The sequence below is a fragment of the Pongo pygmaeus genome, chromosome 5 (genome assembly GCF_028885625.2).
Source record: "Pongo pygmaeus isolate AG05252 chromosome 5, NHGRI_mPonPyg2-v2.0_pri, whole genome shotgun sequence".
Classification (NCBI taxonomy): Eukaryota; Metazoa; Chordata; class Mammalia; order Primates; family Hominidae; genus Pongo; species Pongo pygmaeus.
The window spans coordinates 86,079,134-86,103,558 of record NC_072378.2 but is presented as its reverse complement, the minus strand read 5'-3'; positions in this window follow the sequence as shown (position 1 = coordinate 86,103,558).

The window sequence follows — 24,425 nt, the reverse complement described above, 5'->3', positions numbered from 1 at the left end:
ACATAGGCATAGGCAAGGACTTCAAGTCTAAATCACCAAAAGCAATGGCAACAAAAGCCAAAATTGACAAATGGGATCTAATTAAACTCAAGAGCTTCTGCACAGCAAAAGAAACTACCATCAGAGTGAACAGGCAACCTACAAAATGGGAGAAAATTTTTGCAATCTAGTCATCTAACAAAGGGCTAATATCCAGAATCTACAATGAACTCAAATAAATTTACAAGGAAAAAGCAAACAACCCCATCAAAAAGTGGGCAAAGGATACGAACAGACACTTCTCAAAAGAAGACATTTATGCAGTCAAAAAACACATGAAAAAATGCTCACCATCACTGGCCATCAGAGAAATGCAAATCAAAACCACAATGAGATACCATCTCACACCAGTTAGAATGGTGATCATTAAAAAGTCAGGAAACAACAGGTGCTGGAGAGGATGTGGAGAAATAGAAACAATTTTACACTGTTGGTGGGACTGTAAAGTAGTTCAACCATTGTGGAAGTCAGTGTGGCAATTCCTCAGGGATCTAGAACTAGAAATACCATTTGACCCAGCCATCCCATTACTGGGTTTATACCCAAAGGATTATAAATCATGCTGCTATAAAGACACATGCACACGTATGTTTATTGTGGCACTATTCACAATAGCAAAGACTTGGAACCAAGCCAAATGTCCAACAATGATAGACTGGATTAAGAAAATGTGGCACATATACACTGTGGAATACTTTGCAGCCATAAAAAAGGATGAGTTCATGTCCTTTGTAGGGACATGGACGAAGCTGGAAGCCATCATTTTCAGCAAACTAGCACAAGGACAAAAAATCAAACACTGCATGTTCTCACTCACAGGTGGGAATTGAACATTGAGAACACATGGACACAGGAAGGGGACCATCACACACTGGGGCCTGTTGTGGGGTTGGGGGAGGGGGAGGGATAGCATTAGGAGATATACCTAATGCTAAATGATGAGTTAATGGGTGCAGCACACCAACATGGCACATGTATACATATGTAACAAACCTCCACATTGTGCACATGTATCCTAAAACTGAAAGTATAATAATAATAAAAAAAAGAAAAAAAATTTACTTCCAAGCTAGAATTCTGTCACTAACCAAATTATCAATTAAATAGTTGTATAAGAGAAAATATTTAGACATTCAAAATCTGAAAAAAAGTGTGGTTTCCTGTCATTATACCTTTTCTCAAGAAGCTACTAGAACACATGCTCTATCAAAATCAGATATTAAAACACAAAAAGGAGAAAGATATGGAGTATGCCATGACAGGTGAATACCTGATGTGGGGAATGAGAACAGATAGGAATAGTGTGACTTGGACAACAGACATGTGGAAGGCTGTTATTGTCAAGATTCCAGCGACCAGTCTACCATCTTTTTACCCTGAGGATAGAGTGCCAAAGGGAGCTTGGCCCAGTTTCTTGGCTTGTTTTGATGTGTGTGTATGATGTTTTGGTTTTCTCTCCCATGTTCTACTGCTTGGATTAGCTAAGTATACTCCCCCAAGATGAGTTATCTTTGACCTACACTAGAGAATGAGATATAGTCCTCGGAGAACTTAGAAGCAGATAATACCTAGATGCCTATGCCCTATGGTGGGCCATATGGTTTCTAGGGTCCATTCATGACTGTGCCCACTGATTTTTCTGGACAATTATTCAGTAACTGTGCTTAGCTTATCTTCTCCTTGGATCCTTCCAAATGTCTATGTAAAAAATGGTGCAGATGCTGAGGCTGAAAATGGAAGAAGATTGAGAAGGCTGTGTGGGGTGCCTGAATGCTAGGGCTGGTTCCTGGCTCCCGTTGGCTTCTTGGGAAGGGGTGAGTGAAGGGACTGGGGGACTATCTTTTTGTGAACCTCTGGGTCCATATCTGCAGGAGACCCCACACTTGCCATGGATATTTGAGCTGGCAGAGATATCTCCCTGGAGATTAAACAGTCATATCTACAATAGATGTATAGCCGGGGACCTTTGTGTGCAAGACAGCTTTGATGAATACTGGTCATAAGCACCTATCCTCCAGAGTGTACCATGCCCCTCTGAGAGGCCCTGGCCCCAGGTAACCACCAGATTGGGAGAAAGGGGGGCCAACTTACCAGCAGAACTGGGGCACATCTGTCTGGCAGGCCCACCTGCCTGCTAGCTGCTGCTGCCTGGCCACCCTGCAGGAGCATGTACACAGTGAAACCTCCACTGCTCAGCCTGGGTGCTTTGTTTTATCTGACTGAGTGCTGATTGCCTGGGAATGCTTTGGGCCCCCTAATGCAACCTAAATCCAACAGCAGCGGTCCAGAGGAGAAAGCCACAAGCAGGCCCTCATGCTGCAGGGCTGTGGCTTGTTGCTCAGGAGTGCTAAGCTAGGATCTGTGTCCAGCACTTGAGCAGGGGAGGAGCCCACACTCTCAGAAAACTGACAGGGATGAGTCATACAGGTTTGCAGACTGGTGTGGGATCTGCATCTGCCTCCCTCCACAGAACTGGCCCCTGCCAGACTTCTGCCCAAGGGAACCTTGTGGTCTATAAGACCTAACAACAGCAACAACAACAACAAATTGTGGGCCAGTGATCAAAGGTGGTGCCCCAAAGACCCAGAAAAGAAACTGGTGAGGGGGTCACTCCTCTCCTCCTTGCCCCAGAGATCATAGCTGCAAATGTGAGGATACACAAAGGAACTGCACTGCTGAGTAAGAGCCTATCTACCATCCATTGCTCTCAAGTGCCATTTAGGAGATTGTAGCCCAAACTACAACACTGATTCTCCCCACTGCATAACCAAGAACAAGAATTCAATCACAAAGACCCTGTACAGAGCCTTGGACCTCTGAAACTTCCAGAAATAAAGCCAACTGACTGTCCTTAATTTATACCACAGTTAAACGGACACCAACCCTCCTAGATGATAAAGAATCAGAACAAGAACTGGCAATTCAAAAGCCAGAGTGTCCCCTTTCCTCCAATGAGCCTACCAGCTCCCCAGCAATGGTTCTTAACCAGTCTGAAATGTCTGAAATGACAGACATGGAATTCAGGATCTGGATAACAAGGAAGCTCATTAAGATCCGTAAGAAAGTTGAAACTCAATTCAATGAAGCCAAGAAATGAAGTAAAATCATTCAAGAGCTGAAAGATGAAATAGCCATTTTAAGAAAGACCCAAACTGAACTTTTTGAGCCAAAAAAATTTACAAGAATCTCAAATACAATCAAAAGTATTAACAGCAGAATAGACCAAGCTGAGGAAAGAATTTTACAGCTCAAAGACTGGTTCTTCAAATCAACTCAGTAAGACAAAAATAAACAAAAAAGGATTAAGAAAAAGAAACAAAACCTCTAAGAAATATGAGATTATGTAAGGAGTACAAATCTATGACTCACTGGCATTCTGAGAGAGAAGGAAAGAGAATAGCAATGTGGAAAATATATTTCAAGATATAGTTCATGAAAATCCCCCTAATTTTGCTACAGAGTTTGACATGCAAAACCAATAAGTACAGAGAACCCCAGCTAAATACTATAAAAGATAACCATTGCCAAGGCACATAATCACCAGATTCACCAATGTCAATGCAAAAGAAAAAATCTTAAAGGCAGCTAGAGAGAAGGGGCAGGTTACTTACAGAGGGAACTTTATCAGGTTAGCAGCAGACCTCTCACTAGAAACCTTAAAAGCCAAAAGAGATTGGAGGCCTATTTTCAGCAACCTTAAAGAAAGAAATTCCATACAAGAATCCACAAAATTAAGTTTCTCAAGTGATGGAGAAATAAAATTCTTCTCAGACAAGCAAATGCTGAGGGAATATGTTTCAACTAGACCAGCCTTACAAAAGGTCCTTAAGTGAATGGTAAATGTGGAATGAAAGAACAACTCCTGCTACTGCAAATACTCACTTAAGCACATAGCCCACAGGCACTATAAAGCAACTATGCAATTAGGTCTACATTACAAACAGCTAACAACACAATGACAGGATCAAGGTCACAAATATCAATACTAACATTAAATGTAAGTGAGCTAACCACCTCACTTAAAAGACACAGAGGGGCAGGCTGAGTTAAAAGATAAGACCTGACTATTGTTTTCAAGAAACCCATCTCACATGTAAAGACACCCACTGGCTCAAAGTAAAAGGATAGAAAACAATCTATCATGTAGACAGAAAGCAAACACCAAGAGTTCCTATGCCTATATCAGATGAAACAGATTTTAAACAAATAAAAATTAAAAGGACAATGAAGAGCATTATGTATTGATAAAGGGTACAACAAAACAAGAAGCCTTAACTATCCTAAGTATATACACACCCAACACCAGAGCACCGAAATTTATGAAACAATTTCTTCTCGGCCTGCAAAAAGACTTAGACAACCACAGAAGAATAGTAAGAGATATCAGCATCCCACTGACAGTATTAGATCACGAAGGCAGAAAATTAACAAACTGTGGACTTAAACTCAACACTTGACCAATGGACCTGATAGACATCTACAGAACACCCCACCAAACAACCACAGAATATACCTTCTTCTCATCTACTCATGAAACATATTCTAAGATCAAACACATGCTTGGTCATAAAACAAGTCACAAAAATTTTTTAAAAAATGAAAATTATGCCAAGCACACTCTCAGACCACAGCACGATAAAAATATACATCAATATCAAGAAGATCTCTCAAAACTACAGAAATACATGGCAATAAAACAACTTGCTCTGGAATAACTTCTGGGACAGCATTAAAATTAAGGCAGAAATTTAAAAAAATTTTGAAATTAACAAAAATAGGGAAGCAAAATATTAAAATCTTTGGGATACAGCCAAAGCAGTGTTAAGAGGAAAGTTTGTAGTTCTAAACACCTTCATCAAGAATTTAGAAAGATCTCAAATTCACAATTTGACTTTGCACCTAAAGAAACTAGAAAAATGTGAACAAACCAACCCCAAAGCTAGAAGGGGGAAAAAAACTAACTAAAATTAGAGAAGAGCTTAATGAAATTGAGCTACAAAAATCCATATAAAAAATCACTGAAGTTAGGTTTCCTGAAAAAATAAATAAAATTGATAGACTACTAGCTATATTAACAAAGAAAAAGGAGAGAATCCAAATACATGCAATCAGAAATGATAAAGGAGATATTACAATTGATCCCACAGAAATACAAAGATCATCAGAAACTGCTATAAACAGCTCTATGCATGCACATTAGAAAGTCTAGAGAAAATGGATAAATTCCTGGAAGCACACAATTTCCCAGGAATGAATGAGGAAGAAAATGAACCCATGAATAGACCAATATCTAGTTCTGAAATTGAATCAGTAATAAAGATTCTACCAACCAAAAGTAAAACCCAGGACCAGGTACATTCACAGCCAAATCCTACCAGATGTGCAAATAACTGATACCAATCATACTGAAACTCTTCCAAAATATCAAGGAAGACGAGCTCCTCTCTAACTCAATCTATGAAGCCAGAATTAGCCTGATACCTAAATCTGGTAATGAAAAAAGAAAACTTCAGGCTGATGCCTCTGATGAACATAGATGCAAAATTCCTCAACAAAATATTAGCAAACCAAATCCAGCAGCACATCAAAAAAGTTAATACATCACAATCAAGTAGGCTTTATTCCTGGGTTGCAAGGTTGGTTCAACATATACAAATCAATAAATGTCATTTGCCACATAAACATAATTAAAAGCAAAAACAATATGATCGTCTTAATAGATGCAGAAAAAGCTTTCAATAATATCCAATATCTCTTCATGATAAAAACCCTTAGGCCAGGCGCAGTGGCTCACATCTGTAATCCCAGCACTTTGGAAGGCTGAGGAGGGTGGATCACAAGGCCAGGAGTTTGAGACCAGCCTGGCCAACATAGGGAAACCCTGTCTCTACTAAAAATACAAAAATTAGCTGGGCATGGTGGTCCATGCCTATAGTCCCATCTACTCAGGAGGCTGAGGCTGGAGAATCACTTGAACCTGGGAGGTGGAGGTTGCAGTGAGCCGAGACCATGCCATTGCACTCCAGCCTGGGTGACAGAATGAGAATCCATCTCAAACAAAAACAAAAACAAAAACAAAACAAAATTCTTAACAGGCTATTCATTAAAGGAACATACTTCAAAATAATAAGAGCTATCTATGACAAACCCATAGCCAACATTATACTGAATGGGCAAAAGCTCAAACCATTCCCCTTGAGAACTTGAATAAGACAAGGATGCTCACTCTCACCATTCCCATTCAATATAATACTGGAAGTCCTAGCCAGAGGAATCAGGCAAGAGAAATAAATAAAAGGCATTCAAATAGGAAAAGGAACTCAAACTATCTCTCTTCACTGATCATAGGGTTATATACCTAGAAAATCCTAAAGACTGCCAAAAGGCTCCTAGAACTGACAAAATGACTTTAGTAGAGTTTTGGGATACAACGTTGCTATTTAAAAGTCAGTAACATTTCTATACACCAACAACATCCAGGCTGAAAGTGAAATTGAGAACACAATCCCACTTACAATAGCCACAAAGAAAATGAAATATCTAGTAATACAGCTAGGAATACAGCTAACCAAGGATGTAAAAGATCTCTACAAGGAGAACTACAAAACACTGCTGAAAGAAATTAGAGATGACACAAATAAACAAAAAAATTCCATACTCACGGATTAGAAGAATCAATATTGTAAAAGTGGCTGGACTGCCCAAAGTGATTTACAGATTCATTGCTATTCCTATCAAACTACAAATGTCATTCTTCACAAAATTAGAAAAAACTATTATAAAATTCATATGGAAACAAAGAAGAGCCCAAATAACCAAAGTAATCCTAAGCAAAAAGAACAAAGCTGGAGGCATCATGCCACCTGGCTTCAAATTATATTATAAAGCTACAGTAACCAAAACAGCATGGTACTGGTATGAAAACAGACACATAGACCAAAAAGAACAGAATAGACAAATCAGAAATAAAGCCACACATATAAAACCATCTGATCTTTTACCAGGTCAACAAAAACAAGCAATGGGCAGAGTACTCTCTATTAAGTAAATGGTGCTGGGATAACTGGTTAGCCAGATGCAGATTGAAGCTGGACCCCTACCTTTCAACATATAAAAAAATTAATTCAAAATGGATCAAATATGTAAACTTAGGACCTCAAACTATAAAAACCCCAGAAGACAACCTAGAAAATATTCTTCTTGTCAAAGAATTTTTGGCTAAGTCCCCAAAAGCAACTACAATTAAAAAAATTATACAAGTGGGACCTAATTAAGCTACAGAGCTTCTGGAATAGCAAAATAAACTATCTACAGAGCAAACACACCCTATAGAATGGAAGAAGATATTCAAAAATTATACATCTAACAAAGGCCTAATCTCTAGAATCTATAGAGAAAAATCAACTAGCAAAAAACCTCATTAAAAAGTGGGCAAAAGACACGCACAGGCAATTCTCAAAAGAATACATACAAGTGGCCAGTAAACGTATGAAGAATGTGCAGTATCACTAATCATCACAGAAATGCAAATAAAAACTGCAATGGGATACCATCTCACACTAGTCAGAGTGGCTATTATTAAAAAGTCAATGAACAATAGATGCTGATGAGGTTGCAGAGAAAAGGGAAAACATACACTGTTGGTGGGAATATAAATGAGTCCAGCCACTGTGGAAAGCAGTCTGAAGATTTCTCGATAAACTTAAAACAGAGCTACCATTCAACATAACAATCCCATTACTGGGTATACAACCAAAGGAAAATAAATCATTCTACAAAAAGGTACATGCACTTATATGTTCATCATTGCACTATTTACAATAGTGAAGACAGGGAATCAACCCAGGTGCCCATCAATGGTAAACTGTGTAAAGAAAATGTAGCACATATAAACCGGGAAATACTAGGCAGTCATAAAATTGAATATAATTATGTCCTTTACAACAACATGATGCATCTGGAGGCCATATCCTAAGCAAATTAATGCAGGAACAGAAAATCAAATACCATCTATTCTCACTTATAAGTGGGAGCTAAACATTGAGCATACATGGACATAAATATAAGAACAATAGACACTGCAGATAACTGAGGGGCATGGGTTGAAAAACCACCTATCTGGTACTATGCTGTCTACCTAGGTAACAGGATCCGTGCCCCAAACCTTAGAATTATGAAATATTCCCACGTAATGAACCTGCACATGTACCCCCTATATCTAAAATAAAAGTAGGGAAAACAAAACAAGGAAATTATTAACTCAAAAGTAAGAATAGTGGTTACTGCTGGAGTAGAAGGAAGAAGAAAGGTGCAAAGAGAGAGGAACACATGTGGGCTTCTAAGAAACTGATAATATTCTATTTCTCAGTTTCAATCAGTGATGAGTATAAGAATTTTATTGTCAATATTTGTTTTTTTTCCTTTCTATTATTATTATACTTTAAGTTTTAGGGTACATGTGCACAATGTGCAGGTTAGTTACATATGTATACATGTGCCATGCTGGTGTGCTGCACCCATTATGTTTATCAGTTAGGGTTCAAACAGAGAAGCAAAACCAGTAGGAGATGTATATATATATACACACACATGTATATATATATATATATTTATATGTGGGTATATATATACTCATATCTATCTATATATATACACATATATATTCATATGTGTGTGTATATATATTTATATGTGTGTGTGTATATATATGTGTGTGTATATACATATACATATTCCAAGAAATTGGCTAATGCAATAGTAGGGGCTAATCAAAGTCTGTCGGGCAAGCAAGCAGAAAGGGAAAATCATGAGCAAACCAGAATCCCAGGGAACAAGAGGAAGCTTCTTGTCCATAGGTTTCAGTCAGGAAGAAAGATGAGAGAGGGCTTTGGAGGGAGAAAAGTTGCAAGTCCAGCTGCCATTTGAGATCTCTGAGCTCAGGGAAGGCCTAGTCCCTGTTTTTAAAAATTCCCAACTGATTAAGTTATGCCTACCCAAGATAATCTCTTTTTTGATTAATTTAAAACCAAATGACTCAGGACTATGATCACATCTACAGAGTCCTTTCACAGCAGAGCCTAGATTAGTGTTTGGTTGACTAATAGACAGTAGGGGTGTTTATGCCACGAACTGCCAGTGCCTCACTTCAGTCCTCCAACTCTCCTGGGAGATGATCCCTTGTAGCCCACCCCAACAGGAAAGTGACTAGAAATGTAATTCTAGGGATTGTAATTCATCCTAGCCAAGCTGACACACCAAAATGCTATCACAACAAACTATTCCTCATAGGTGACATATTTCACAATTTAAAAAATTAAAACTAAATTCAGTTATTTCCTTCCGGATAACAAAATAAAATGACTAGGTAAACTCCTGCAAAGAAGTCCTTGGAAATATCCATCAAAGCTGGCTTTTCTTGCTAGCACATTTCTTGCTGGGGTAATTCAGAATAACAGTGGTAGTATAATTTTAGAAAAGTGTTCTTAAGGAGGGTTGAATGGGTACCTTAAATTATTTTAATCCTAAAAAGAAACATTAAATATGAAATAAGAAAATCTATTTCATTTTAACATGTTTGAAAGCAGGATTGTGCATTAGGACATAATTATTATTTTTTTTTCTTCTTGGGACACAGTTTCACTTTGTTGCCCAGACTTGAGTGCAGTGGCATGATCTCAGATCACTGCAACTTCTGCCTCCCAGGTTCAAGTGATTCTTGTGTCTCCGCCTCCCAAATAGCTGAGATTTCAGGTGTCTGCCACCATGCCTGTCTAAATGTGTTTTGTACTATTAGGGGAGACAAGGTATCACCATGTTGGCTAGGCTAGTCTCAAACTCCTGACCTCAAGTGATCCACCTGCCTCGGCCTCCCAAAATGCTGGGATTATGGGCCTGAGCCACCGTGCCCAGCCTGACATAATTATTTTACTAAAGTGATTTGAGAAACATAAACTGTCTTCTACCACAAAATATTGCTACCCTTCAATGCCACTTAAGCTTTTAGAAACCCTCCAAAAAATGTCATCATTGTTAGTGTATTATTATTTTAATTTGGGGGATTAAGCTTGTTATAGCACCCGACAACAGCATATTCATTAGTTGAAAGAGACAATCCACAAATTAACAGTAACCAACTCATGAGTAAAGGAGTTGTTTTCAAAGAGGTGATAAATGATTATAAGTTAAGCCAAAATTTTCCATATCGCTCCAAGAGTGGAAATTTATGGGAAGAGAAACATTAGCTCAGGAAAAGGATAATTTTGTTGACAAAGTCACTTGGCAACAGAATTTGCATCCTCCATGATTCTCCACCCTTTGAAGTGTTCAAGTCTAGGATGGCAGGCTTGCTGTGGGAATTGTGTCATGATTCAAGCCTTGGGCTAGACACTCAATCCAATGGTTATACCACATATTGTCACATTTTTTCATTCCTTATTCCTAGGCTAATCACCTACCACTACCATTTAATTTTTCAAATAACCAAATTGTTTTAAGGGAACGGCACTTCTGGGAGAGTTCTGCCCAAGGAATTTCTTGACCCAGCATTTTCTGCATCACTCCTTTTCTTTCTGCTTAAACTGATTTTACCTATGCTGGACCCTCCCATTTTCTTGTTTTTAGTTCTTAATTCATTAAATTCCACTTTCTCAGCCATACAAACCTTAATGGTTTCTTTAGCTTTTCGCCTTGCTCTTCCAACTTATTTTAAAGGAAGATCTTTCTCCCTCTCTTCATGTTGCCTGTGAGTAAAGCAAAAAATTTATTTGTGACTGTTACAACACCAAAATCAAGGACAAGGAAAGCTCTGAGTTTTGAAGTGAAATTAGACACAATAATGAATTCAGGCTAGTCTTTGAAAAATTAAAACGGTCACAAATGAGCAATCATAATACTGAAATTATGGTATTGGAAAAAAGTCTAATACAGATTTATTTCATTCAAAAAGCATTTGTTGAATCCTTACCATGTCTGGTTGCTAGGTGCTAGGGTTAGAAAATGGACCATCAGTGTTTTTCAAAGGATGGTGTGTGCAGTTCTCAGAGTGAAAATCCCCTAGAGATTTTGAACTTGGATAGGCCAGGAACTGTGTCTTGCTCTGTTTGTATTACTGTTTATCACTAAAAAAATTTTTGAAGAAAAATGATTCCCCCTTTTCAATTAATCAAAAATGCAGATGATTATTAAGTGCACACATTTGACTATATCATAAAGTTCTTTATGAACAAATCTGTGAATATTATTTTGCATTTTTAAATTCTATTTTATAGAAAAGATAAAATATTTGAAAAGATAACTGAAATGGAAATTAGGCAGCACCACTCTCCTGCTGCTTTGGGGAGTAGCATGAACCAGGCAGACATGGATTCAAATCCAAGCTTCTTACATTTACACACTATGTGGCCTTGCTTTTCCAAATCAGTTTGTTACCTAAAAGGAGGGATAAAAATAATAATAATGAAGGTGTTATAAATATTAGAAATAATAAGTATATAAGAGAATATACATTACTAACATTCAGGATTTATAATTTTCCTACCTCCCCTGCTCTCTGAGGATAAAAAGACAAAAATACAAAATGAAGAGTCATGGAAGAAAAGCAGTCAGGCTCTATGAAAAAAAAAAAATCCCAGGATGTTGCACGTGGAGGGAGAAATATAACCTGGAAGGGGATGCCTTGTGATGAAGGGATGGTCCAGAGTGGTGTGTAAACAAATATCATGCTGGAAAGACACATGTGGATGAGAAAGAAGTCTCTCTTGGGATAATATATTAAGAGTATATTGGGAGCTTGGGGGTACACTTTATTATTTTAAGCCACTATGTTGGTTTAAATTTGTTATGCAGCAATAAATAACTGATAACATAACCAAAACACCTCTTATTGAAAGTTAGAATAGTTAGATTTATTGACCTACAATATTCTGTTCCACAGAGCACAGAGGATTTTAATAAGCAGAGATTTTAATAAGCAGAGCAGAGAGGATTTTAATAAGAATTTCTGTGTACTCTTTAAATGTTTGAGAGAGCAGTGAGAGTGAGGAGCCCTCTTTGGACTGTGCCTCTTTAAAATCAGGACCATACAGGAAAGGAACAATGATTGTTAAGGAGATTGCTATTCTGAATAATTTCAAAGCTAAGGTGGGACTTTACCTGTACTTGACATAAAAATAATTGCCCTAAATATGAGTCAACATGCTTTTTCACCGTGAATGTCAAAATACTGAACGCTCATATAAAAGGGATAATGAGGACCTAACACAAGCAGCACTGAGACAAAAGCAGATATTGGAAACATGTTTTATGACATTAAATTGAAGAAGTCTAAGAAAAAAAGTCCTTGCCAAATTACTACTTGGGAATTTCCATTTTAATGCTATCTTTAATAGACTCCCAATTACTCATGAATTTGGAGTCCTCTCTGCATGGGACCAGAGAGTTACTGGTGGAAATGGAGACTAGCTCCATTATGTATTTTTTCTCTGCTTGGGTACTTGATCCTGGCCCCTAACTGATGTTTTGGGAGTAGGAGTGCTCAGGTATGGAAACCAACTATCTGACCAATTTCTGCCAGAAACTGGAGACAGACTTAAGCATGTTTTGCTAATGGACTAAAGGGGACTTTGAGTAATGATTAGGACATGCCTCAGCCACTGCAGGAATGACCAGATTCAAAGGTGGAGATGGCAACAACTTAAGGCCCTTCAGAGACTCAGCTCATTTGCATCCCTGTCCTGGAGTCTGTTATGGGGAAGGAACTGGAAGTCACGTGCCACCTTAAAACCGTGCATCAGTGAGCAATGTGCTTCTGACTTCATGTCCTCAGTAGAAAAACACTTACTATGTAGCATCTACCAGGAGCTCTAAAATGGGGCTTGCAAGCTTAGAAGTATGGCTAAGTCATATTTCCCAAGAAAGACAAAGGATCAGGAATTAATAAAAGCAGATGTCATTTCCTCTCTGAGGAGGCTTCTAAATATTCTCCTTTGGCCATTTTGTAAAGCATCGAGAGGAAAGGAAACAAACCTTGCAGCCAGAAAGATTAAAGACGTCTAAAAACCTTCGAGGATGACCTGGTGGGTAGAGGTGAGCAGGGGTATCTTCACACCTTGAAGACCAACTCCCAGGCCCAGTCTTAGAGGGCTCCCTATTCAGACTGGGGAAGCTTGGAAACTAGGCTGGGGCCTAAAGGGGAGACCACAGTCCCTATTAAGCTTCCAATGTGCCAGAGTGAGAAACAAGCATGACCACTGGACTCATTTAGCCACTTTCTACATTTCTTAGATCCTACTGATCTTTCAGTGGCATGGATTCCAAAAGGTAGAGGCTAGAACTGGTCCCATCTTTGTTTTAGCTGATGTAGAAGAGGCAACTGGTGGCTGTTTGCCCAGGATGGATCTTTCCTTCTCCATTTAAAATATGGAGTCCTGTGCTTTGGATAATTTCCTAGCTCTCCGTTTGCACATTTTCTAGAAGAAGCTGTGATAAACTCCGTCAGGCTTCATCTGGTTGTACATCCAGAGGCACCTGAGCATTAGGTATATAACGGCTTTAACAGCAGGGATTTCCAGCTTTTGTTTTTCTAAGAACCACTAATCTAACTCGCAATCAGGTACAGATGCTCAATACTGTATATATGATTAAATATTTCTAATAAGAAAAAAGGAGATAGGGGAAGAATTATTAAAGGTAGTAGTATGTGAACCAGCCCAAAATATAAAACACTTGTGAATGTGTCTCAAATACATAGTAGAACTAAATGTGTTCAGCTTTTCTCTCAATGTGTTCAGCTTCTGCTATATGTGTATTCAGGTGCTATGAAAAATTCATTTCAAAGTGATGGGATCAAATTCAAAGAGATGAACACAAGGCACTTGCCAAACAATATTTTTAAAAAGAATATACACTCATGAAATATTATTTACCGCATAACATTTCTGTCAATGACAGACCACATATATGAGAGTCATCCCATAAGATTATAGAGGAGTTGAAAACTTCCTGTTACCTAGTGACATGGTAGTCATCATAACATCATAACACAGTGAATTGCCTTTTCTAAATTTAGATATGTCTAGATAACACAAATATTTACCTTTGTGTTACAATTGCTTATAGTAATCAGTTCAGTAACATGTTGTATGGGTTTTTGGACTAGAAGCAATAGGCCATACCATATAGCCTAGTTGAGTAGTAGGCTATACCATTTAGATTTGTGTAAGTACACTCTGTGATATTTGCATAATGATGAAATTGCCTAATGACATATTTCTCAGAATGTATCCCCCTCATTAAGTGATGCATAACTATATATTGTGTCTATATTTCCACTGTCTAGAAACTTAAATTTTTGACTATGATTCAGACAACAGAAAATAATGAGCTTCATGCCAATCATTTCTTGTTTGCCTGTCACCCTCTGCAAAAGAGACAGACATATCTGTGACTTTGGTTGTGGGGTTGGGGGAGGGGGGAAGTATAGCATTAGGAGATATACCTAATGCTTAATGACGAGTTAATGGGTGCAGCACACCAACATGGCACATGTATACATATGTAACAAACCTGCACGTTGTGCACATGTACCCTAAAATTTAAAGTATAATAATAATAAAATAAAAAAAAAGAAAACCTATCATGTGCCAGAAGTTGTTCTAATACATGTAAAGAAATTGGTTTACATGTATTGACTCAGAATTTCATTTCTATCTCCAGAGAGCAATAAATAACTGATCTGGCACTCACAGAACAACTCATTGGACCTTTGGATAGAGCTAATTACATTTTATATAGTAATTTCCCATAGGAGAAGCAACATGTAAAAAAGAAACAGATAATTATCTATTACCTGAATAAAAATGGCCATTAATAACTTAATGAAATTCTGTTAACAAGATAAATCTATTGGTGACATTATTCATTCATCAAGAAGCAGCCAGAAATGACCCAGTTATGATAAGAGATTACCAAGAACATATGAATGGAAGGTTCTCCTTTCACAGCATGGTTATAAATTATTCCATTTCAGGACATAGTTAAGGATTCTACAGCAGGAATCAACAGCTTGAGAAAATTATCATCAATAAAAAAGTATGTTGTTTGCACATCTTGATTCAATTTGTGATAATAATAATCATAATCAACTGTAATGTGTTTTCAAATGCTTCATGGATAGGGTTAAGTCCGATATTGTTTACTTCCCTAGGATATAATTGAAGCAGCTGCAGAAGAACTTAATACTATTCATTTTCTTAAAGTATATAATTTCTACTAATTCTTAGATTACCATATGCATAGATTACAGCATCACAATGCCAGTGGACTTTAGGCAAAATTTCAATGCAAATTGCAGTACAAAGCCATGATTATTGCATTTAAAATGACAAACGCTGAAGAGAAAAATTAAAACAGAGATTTTGTTTGATCAAGCAAAAGGTTCAGCTTGATCAATACGGTATTTTTTTCTTTTTTTTTTTTTAAGATGGAGTCTCACTCTATTGCCCAGGCTGGAGTGCAGTGCTCGGCTCACTGCAATCTCTGCCTCCTGGGTTCAAGTGATTCTTGTATCTCAGCCTCCCAAGTAGCTGGGACTTCAGGAACATGCCACCATGTCTGGTTAATTTTTGTATTTTTAGTAGAAATGAGATTTTGCCATGTTGGCCAGGCTGGTCTCAAACTCCTGATCTCAGGTGATCCACCTGCCTCTGCCTCCCAAATTGCTGGGATTACAGACATGAGCCACCACACCCAGCCCTTGATCAACAGTTTAGAGTAAATTTTGTTTTGTCTTAATACAGAGTTACATAGTTTTTTAAACAGAAAATTTAGAAAATATAGCTCATTAACAAGAAGAAAAAAATCATCTGTAAGAACACTTTTGAAAAAGTCATTGTTTCAGATTTTTAAATTTTCTTCCATGCTTTTGAAAAATGTATAAACATAAGCACATACATAATTTACAAAGAAGGGATCATGATATACATTCTATTTTTAATCACTTATATATACTGTGTAACTATAATCTCCTATCATATTATCGTATTTTATAATGCATAATTATTCATGTTTATCATAAATTACATAATCAATCCCATATTATTGAACATTAATTTTGCTTCCATTTTTTTCTTTGTAATTGTGATGGTTAATCTTATATGTTAACTTGACTAGGTTAAGGGATACCCAGATAGCAGGTAAAATACTATTTCTGAATGTGTATGTGAAGGTGTTCTCAGACCAAGCTGAGTGTCGGGCTTCTATTTCTCATGGCCCAATAACGAGATGCAGATGAACTGGGGAGTAAAAGAGTTTTTATTTCCACAACTGCTTATAGGGAGAAGGCCTGGGAATTATTACCAGACCAACTCAAAATTACAAAGTTTTTCAGAGCTTATATACCTTCTAAGTTACATGTCTATGTGTAAGTATGCATTCATCGAAAGACATAAGTGATTAACTTCTTTTAATCTATAACTAAGGTCTTAGACCTGAAGACCTTCCTCTGAAGCCTCAGTAAATTTACTTAATCTAAATGGGTCCAGGTGCTGGGGTGATTACCCTTATCTTGCCTCCTGCCAAATCATGGAGGTTTGGGGAGTTCCTTCAGACCCCCAATAAACTTGTTTGTGGAGGCCTGGGGAGTTTCTTCAGGCCCACAATAAAAATCCTATTAAAAATTCCTTCATTATTTTATCATGCTTTAAGGCCCAGGAAAGGCCTAGGCAAAACTCTTGGTAGGCTTTTGTAACATCCCAGCCTTTGTAGAAGGGCACTGGCTTTTAATATTTAACTTAACCACTCAGTCAGTAGTAAAACAGTTGTTATTCAGGCCTGTGTTAGTGAGAACTGGCCTGCCACAAGGGTGTTTCCAGAAGTAATTAGCATTTGAATAGGGAGACTGAGAAAAGAAGACCATTTTACCCAATGTGGTCAGGCATCCTTCAAACCATTGAGGGACAAAATAGAACAAAAAGGCAGATGAGGGGTGAATTATATTTCTCTCTCTCTCCCCTGTGCAGGAACACCTATCTTTTCCTGCCCTTGGACATTGGCACTTCTGGTTCTCCAGCCTTTGGACTCAGACTGAACTGCACTACAAGATTTGTGGTTCTCCAGCTTGCAAAAGGCCTATCATGGTACTTCTTGGTGTTCAAAATTGTGTAAGCTAATTTTTATAATAAATCCCTTCTTCTATATCTCTATATATACTACCAATTCTGTTTCTCTGAAGCACCCTAATACAGCAACTATAAGCAGTGCTGTGATAAAGTTTCTTGACACAATGTCTAATAATATGTATAGTTTCTTGGAATACATTTTTGCAATTTATTGTTACCTGATGAAATAAGCAAGACTTCAAAACCAAATTGCCAGAGGGATGTAGAGCAAGACAGCTGAATAAACCCTCCAGTGATTGTCCCCATCATAGGAACACCAAATTAAACAATTATCCACTCTAAAAAAAGCACCTTCATAAGAACCAGAAATCAGGTGAGTGATCACAGTACCTGGTTTCAACATCATATTAAGGAAAGAGCCATTGAAGGTGGTAGGAAAGACAGCCTTGAGTCACCTATAGCACCCCCCCAATCCCCAGGCAGCAGTCCTATGGTGTGGACTGGAGAAATAACCTGTGTGCTTTGGGAGGGGGAGAATAGTAATGTGGGACTTTGCACTGGGACTCAGTGCTGCCTTGTCAAGGGAAAGCAACACAGGGCAGAACTCAACCAGTGCCCATGAAGGGAGCATTTAGACCTGTCCTGGCCAGAAGGAAATTGTTGGTCAGAACCAAGGTTCTGGTAAGTATCGCCACAGTGGGTTAAAGTGCTCTGGAGTTTATTGGATACTTAATTGGATACTAGCTCAGCCACAGTAGAATAGGGCACCAGGCAAGTCCTGAGGCTCCCATTTAAAGCCCTGTCTTCCAGATGACATTTCTAGATACACCCTGGGCAAGAAGGAAGCCTGCTGTCTTAAAAGGAAGGGCCCAATCCTGGATTCACCACCTACTAACTTAAGAGCCCTTGGGCCCTGAATAATCAGCACTGGTAGCCAGGCAGTACTTGCTGCAACCTTGGGTGAGACTCAGAACCATGCTGCCCTTAGGAGTAACCCAGCATATTCCTAGCTATGGTAGCTATGGAGAGATACCCTATCTGTTTGAGGAGAGGAGAGGGAAAATTAAAGGAACTTCATCTTGCAGCTTGGGTACCAGCTTAGTCACAGGTTGGTCACCAAGCAGGCTCCAGGGGTTCCCAATTCCAGGCCTTGGACAGCATTTCTGGACTTGCCCTGGACCAGATGGGGCCCATTGTCCTGAAGGGAGAGACTCAGGACTGGCAGCATTCAGCACGAGTTGACTGAAGTGTCACTGGGCCTTGCGTGAACGTTGGTGGTAGCCAGGCAGCACTTGCCACAGGCCTGAGGTGATGGTGGAAATCTAGAAAGACTCCTTTGTTTGAGGAAAGGGGAGGGTAGAGTGGGAAGGACTTTGTCTTCTAGCATGACTGCCAGCTCAGCCACAGTAGAATAGAGCACCAGGTAGATCCCTAAGTTTCCTGACTCTAGGCCCTAGCTCCCAGATGGTACTTCTGAACCTGCCTGGGCCAGCAGGAACCCAATAGCTGAATGAAAGAATAAAAGCATGGCTGGATTTGCTACTTGTTGACTGTAGACCCCTTGGGTCTTCATGAGTGAACACAGGCAGTAGTCAGGCAGTGGTCACTGCAGGTCTTGGGTGAAACCCAGTGCTATCCTGGTTTTGGGTCTGACCCAGTGCAGTTTCAGTGGTGGTGACTACAGGGGTGTTTGTGTCACTCTTTTCTCAGCTCTGGGCAGTTCAGCACAGACAGTCTCTATTTGTTTGGGAGAAAGTAAAGGAAAAGAACAAGCGTATCTGCTTGGTAATCCAAGGAATTCTCCTAGAACTTGCCTAAGACCACTAAGACAGTACCTCTATAAGTCTGCAAATTTCACAGTGTTTCTAGGCTTAGTGTGCCCGCTAAGGCAGATATGGCTGCAGTGACAAAAGACTTACATCACCACACTAAAGATCCTTTGAATAATTGGAAAACCTTTCCAAGAAGGACAGGAACAAAAAGGCAAGGCTGTGAAGATTAAATAAATATCTAACTCTTGGATACTCAGGCAAGGATGAACATCCACAAACATCAAGATCATCCAGGAAAATATGACCATATCAAATGAATTAAATAAAGCACTAGTGACTAATCCCAGAGAGACAGAGATATATGACCTTTCAGAGAGAGAATTCAAAATAGCTGTCTGAGGGAGCTCAAGAAAATCCAAGATAACAAGATAAAGAATTCAGAATCCTATGAGATTAATTTAACAAAGAGGTAGAAATAATCTAAAAGAATCAAGTAGGAATTCTGGGTCTGAAAAGTGCAATTGAAATACTGAAGAATGCATCAGAGTCTCTTAATAGCAGAATTAATCAAGCAGAAGAATGAATTAGTTAACTTCAAGCAGGCTATTTAAAAATACAGAGTCAGAGATGACAAAATAATGAAAAAAGAAAAGAATGATGCACACCTAGAAAATAGCCTCAAAAAGACAAATCTGTTATTGGCCTTAGAAAGAAAGTAGAGAGATAGAAAATGGAGTATAAAATTTACTAAAACAGATAATAACAGAGAATGTCCTAAATCTGGAGAAAGATGTCAATATTCAAGTACAAGAAGGTTACATAACACAAAGTAACTCAAAGAAGACTACCTCAAGACATTTTATAACCAAACTCCCAAAGGTCAAGGATAAAAAAGGATTCCAAAAGCAGCAAGAAAAAAAAGAAACAAATAACATACAATACAACTGAGAGTAGACTTCTTCATGTAGATTTTACAGGCCAGCAGAGAATGGCATGACATATTTAAAGTGCTGAAGGAAAATTTTTTTATCCTAGAATAGTATATTCCATAAAAAAAAACTTCAAAGTTGAAGGAGAAATAAAGACTTTCCCAGAAAAACAAAAGCTGAGGGATTTCACCAACACCAGACTTGTCCTACAAGAGATGGTAAAGAGAGCTCTTCAATATGAAAGAAAAGAATGTTAATAAGCAATAAGATATTATCTGAATATACAAAACTCACTGGTAATAATATGTATGGAGAAAAACAGAGAATAATGTAACAATGTAATTGTGGTATGTAAACTTCTCATATCTTGAGTAGAAAGCCTAAAAGATGAACCTATCAAAAATAATAACAACAATTTTTCAAGACATAGAGAGTATATTAAGATATAAGTAGATACAACAAAAAGTTAAAAAGCAGAGGATGAAGTTAAAGTGTAAAGTTTTTATTAATTTTTTCTTTGCATGTTTGTTTGGTTGCTTATGCAATTGGTGTTAAGTTGGCATCAGTTTAAAATAATGGGTTATAAGATACTATTTGCAAGCATCATGGTTACTACAAATCAAAAAGCATAGCACAGATACACAAAAAAGCAAGAAATTAAAAGATATTACTTGTGAAAATTACCTCCACTAAAAGGAAGACAGGAAAGAAAGAAGAAAAACTGCAAAAACAACCAAAAAACAAATTAAAAATTGCAGGAGTAAGTCCTGACTCATCAATAATAACATTGAGTGTAAATGAACTAAACCCTTGAATCAAAAGACATACAGTGGTTGAATGAAGAAAAAACATGACCCAATGATCTGTTGCAGACAAGAAACCCTTTACCTGTCAAGACACATATAGACTGAAAATAAAGGGATGGAAAAAGATATTCCATGCAAATAGAAAGAAAAAAAAAAAGCAGGAGGAGCTATGCTTATAACAAACAAAATAGATTTTAAGACAAGAACTATTAAAAAGACACAAAGAAGGTCATTATGTAATGATAAAGGAATCAATTCAGCAAGAAGATATAACTACTATAAATATCTGTGCATCCAACACTAGAGCACCCAAATATATAAAGCAAATATTATTAGACCAAAAGAGAGAGAGAGAGACTCCAATTCAGTATTAACTGGAGACTTCAACACTCCACTTTCAGTATTGTACATATCATCCAGACAGAAATTCAATAAAGAAACAATGGACTTAATATGCACTACAGGATAAATTGACCTAACAGATATTTACAGAACATTTCAATCAATGGCTGGAGAATACATATCCTTCTTCTCAGCACATGGATTATTCATAAGGGTAGAATATGTGTCATGTCAAGGCCACAAAACAAGTCTTAAAACATTTTAAAAAATAAAAATTATACCAAGTATCTCTCTGAACACAAAGGATAAAAACTAGAAATCAATAAAAAGAGGAATTTTGGAAACTATACAAACACATGGAAATAAACAACATGCTTCTGAATTACCAATGGATCAATAAAGAAATTAAAAACAAAATTAAATTTTTTTCAAACAAATGAAAATGGAAACACAACATTCCAAAACCTATGAGATGCAGCGAAAGCAGTAATAAAAGGTATTGTTATAGAAATAAGTACTCACATCAAACAAATAGAAAAACTTCAAATAAACAACTTAATGATGCCTCTTAAAAAACTAGAAAAGCAAGAACAAATCAAACCCAAAGTTAGAAGAAAAAATAATTAATATAGAGAAGAAATAAATGAAATTGAAATGAACAAAGAAAACCAAAGATCAACAAAATGTGAAGTTTTTTTTTTTTAAGAAGCATAAACAAATCCACAAACCTTTAGCCAGGCTAAGAAAAGGAGAGAAGAAACAAATGAAAAAGGAGACATTACAACTAATGTCAAAGAAATTCAAAGAATCATTAGAAGTTACTATGATAAACTATATATCAATAAATTTGATAATTGAGAAGAAACAAATAGAATCCTAGACACATACAATCTACCAAGAGTTAACTACAAAGAAATCCAATAACAACAAATAACAGACCTGAACAGGTAATCAGATCAAAACTGTAACAAAATGTCTCTCAGCAAAGAAAAGCCCAGCACCCAATTTTGCTTCACTGCTACATTTACCTATCATTTAAAGAAGAACAAATATCAATCCTACTCAAACTATGCTGAAAAATAGAGGAGGGAATACTTCCAAACTCATTCTATAACACAAGGCCATTATTACCCTGATACTAAAACCAAGCAGATAAAGATACATCAAACAAAAGAAAACCACAGGCCAATACCTCTGATGAACATTGATGCAAAAGTCCTCAGGAAAATATTAGCAAACTGAATTCAACAACACATTAAAAAATAATTCAACATGACCAAGAAGGATTTATCCCAGAGATGTAAAAATGATTCAACATATGCAAATCAATCAATGTGATACATCCTATCAACAAAATAAAGGATAAAACCATATGATCATTTCCATTGATGCCATAAAAGCGTTTGACAAAATTCAACATCCCTTTATGATAAAATCCCTAAAAAAACCGGGTATAGAATAAATATACCTCAATATGATAAAAGCCATATATGACAGACCTAAAGGTAGTATAGCAAATGGGGAAAAAATGAAAGCCTTTCTTGTGAGATCTGGAACAAGACAAGGATGCCCGTTTTCACCACTGTTATCTGACATGGTACTTGAAGTCCTAGGTGGAGCACTCACACAAGAAAAAGAAATAAATAGTATCCAAATCAAAAAGGAAAAGTCAAATTATCCATGCTTGTAGATGATATAATCTTATATTTGGAAAAATCTAAAGACTCCACCAAAAAACTATTGAACTGATAAACAAATGCAGTAAAGTTGTAGGATACAAAATAATATACAAAACTTAGTAGTTTTGTATAATTTCTATTGCCAACAGTGAAACAATCTGAAAATAGAAAGAGAAAAAATATTAGAAAAAATATTAGAAAATTATATTAGAAAATTAATATTAGAAATTAATTTATATTTCTAAATATTTTCTAAAATAGAAAAATATTAGAAAAAATATTAGAAAAAATAATAGAAAAAAATATTAGAAAAAATAGAAAAAAATAGAAATAGAAAAAAAATTTCTATTGCCAACAGTGCACAATCTGAAAAAGAAATAAAAAAGTAATCCCATTTACAATAGGTGCAAATCAATTAAAATACCTATGGATAAAATTAACCAAAGAAGTGAAAGATCTCTACAATGAAAACTAAAAAACATTGATGTAAAAAATTGAAGAGACCACAAAAAGCAAAGATATTCCCTGTTCATGGATTGGAAGAATCAATATTGTTAAAATGTCTATACTACCCAATGCAATCTACAAGTCCAGTACAATCCCTATCAAAATACCAAGAACATTCTTCACAGAAATAGGAAAAAATCCTAAAATATATGTGGAATTACAAGAGAGCCAGAATAACAAGAGTGAAGGTATCACATTATGTGACTTCAAATTATTCTACAGTGGTAGAATAACCAAAACAGCATGGTACTGGCATAAAAAAAAAAAAAGGACACATAAGTCAGTGAAACAGAACAGAGAGCCCAGGCACAAATCCATACATCTTATAGTCAACTCATTTCCAACAAAGGTGCCAAACACACATTGGGAAAAGGACAGTCTCTTCAACAAATAGTGCTAAGAAAACTTGATATTAATATGTAGAACAATAAAACTAGACTGCTATCTCTCAGTGTATACAAAAATCAAGTTAAAATGGATTAAAGACTTAAATCTAAGACACAAAACTATAAAACTACTAAAAGAAAACTTTGGAGAAACTCTCTAGGACATCAGAGAGTCCTGAAGCATGGGCAATCAAGGCATAAATAGACAAGTGAGATCATACCAAGTTAAAAAGCTTCTGCCCAATGGTAACAGTTAACATAGTGAAGACACAATCCACAGAATGGGAGAAAATATTTGCAAACTATCCATCTGACAAACGATTAATAACCAGAATATATAAGCTGCTCAATCAAGTCTATAAGACAAAAATCCAATAATCTGATAATAAGTGGGTAAAAGATCTGAACAGACATTTCTCAAAAGAAGACATACAAATGACAAACAGGTATATGAAAAGATGCTCAACATCATTCATTATCAAATAAATGCAAATAAAAAGTACAATGAGATATCATCTCATCCTAGTTAAAATGGCATTTATCCAAAAGACAGACAATAATAAATGCTAGTGAGGATGTGGAGAAAAGGGAACTTCATACATAACTGGTGGGAATGTAAATTAGTAGAAGCACTATGGAGAAGCACAGTTTGGACATTTTTCGGAAAACTAAAAGTAGAACTGCCATATGATTCAGCAATTCCACTGCTGGGTATATACCCCAAATAAAGTAAATCAGTATATTGAAGAGATATCTGCACCCTCATTTTTATTGCAGCACTATTCACAATAGCCAAGATTTGAAAGCAACCTAAGTGTCCATCAACAGATGAATGAATAAAGAAAATGTGG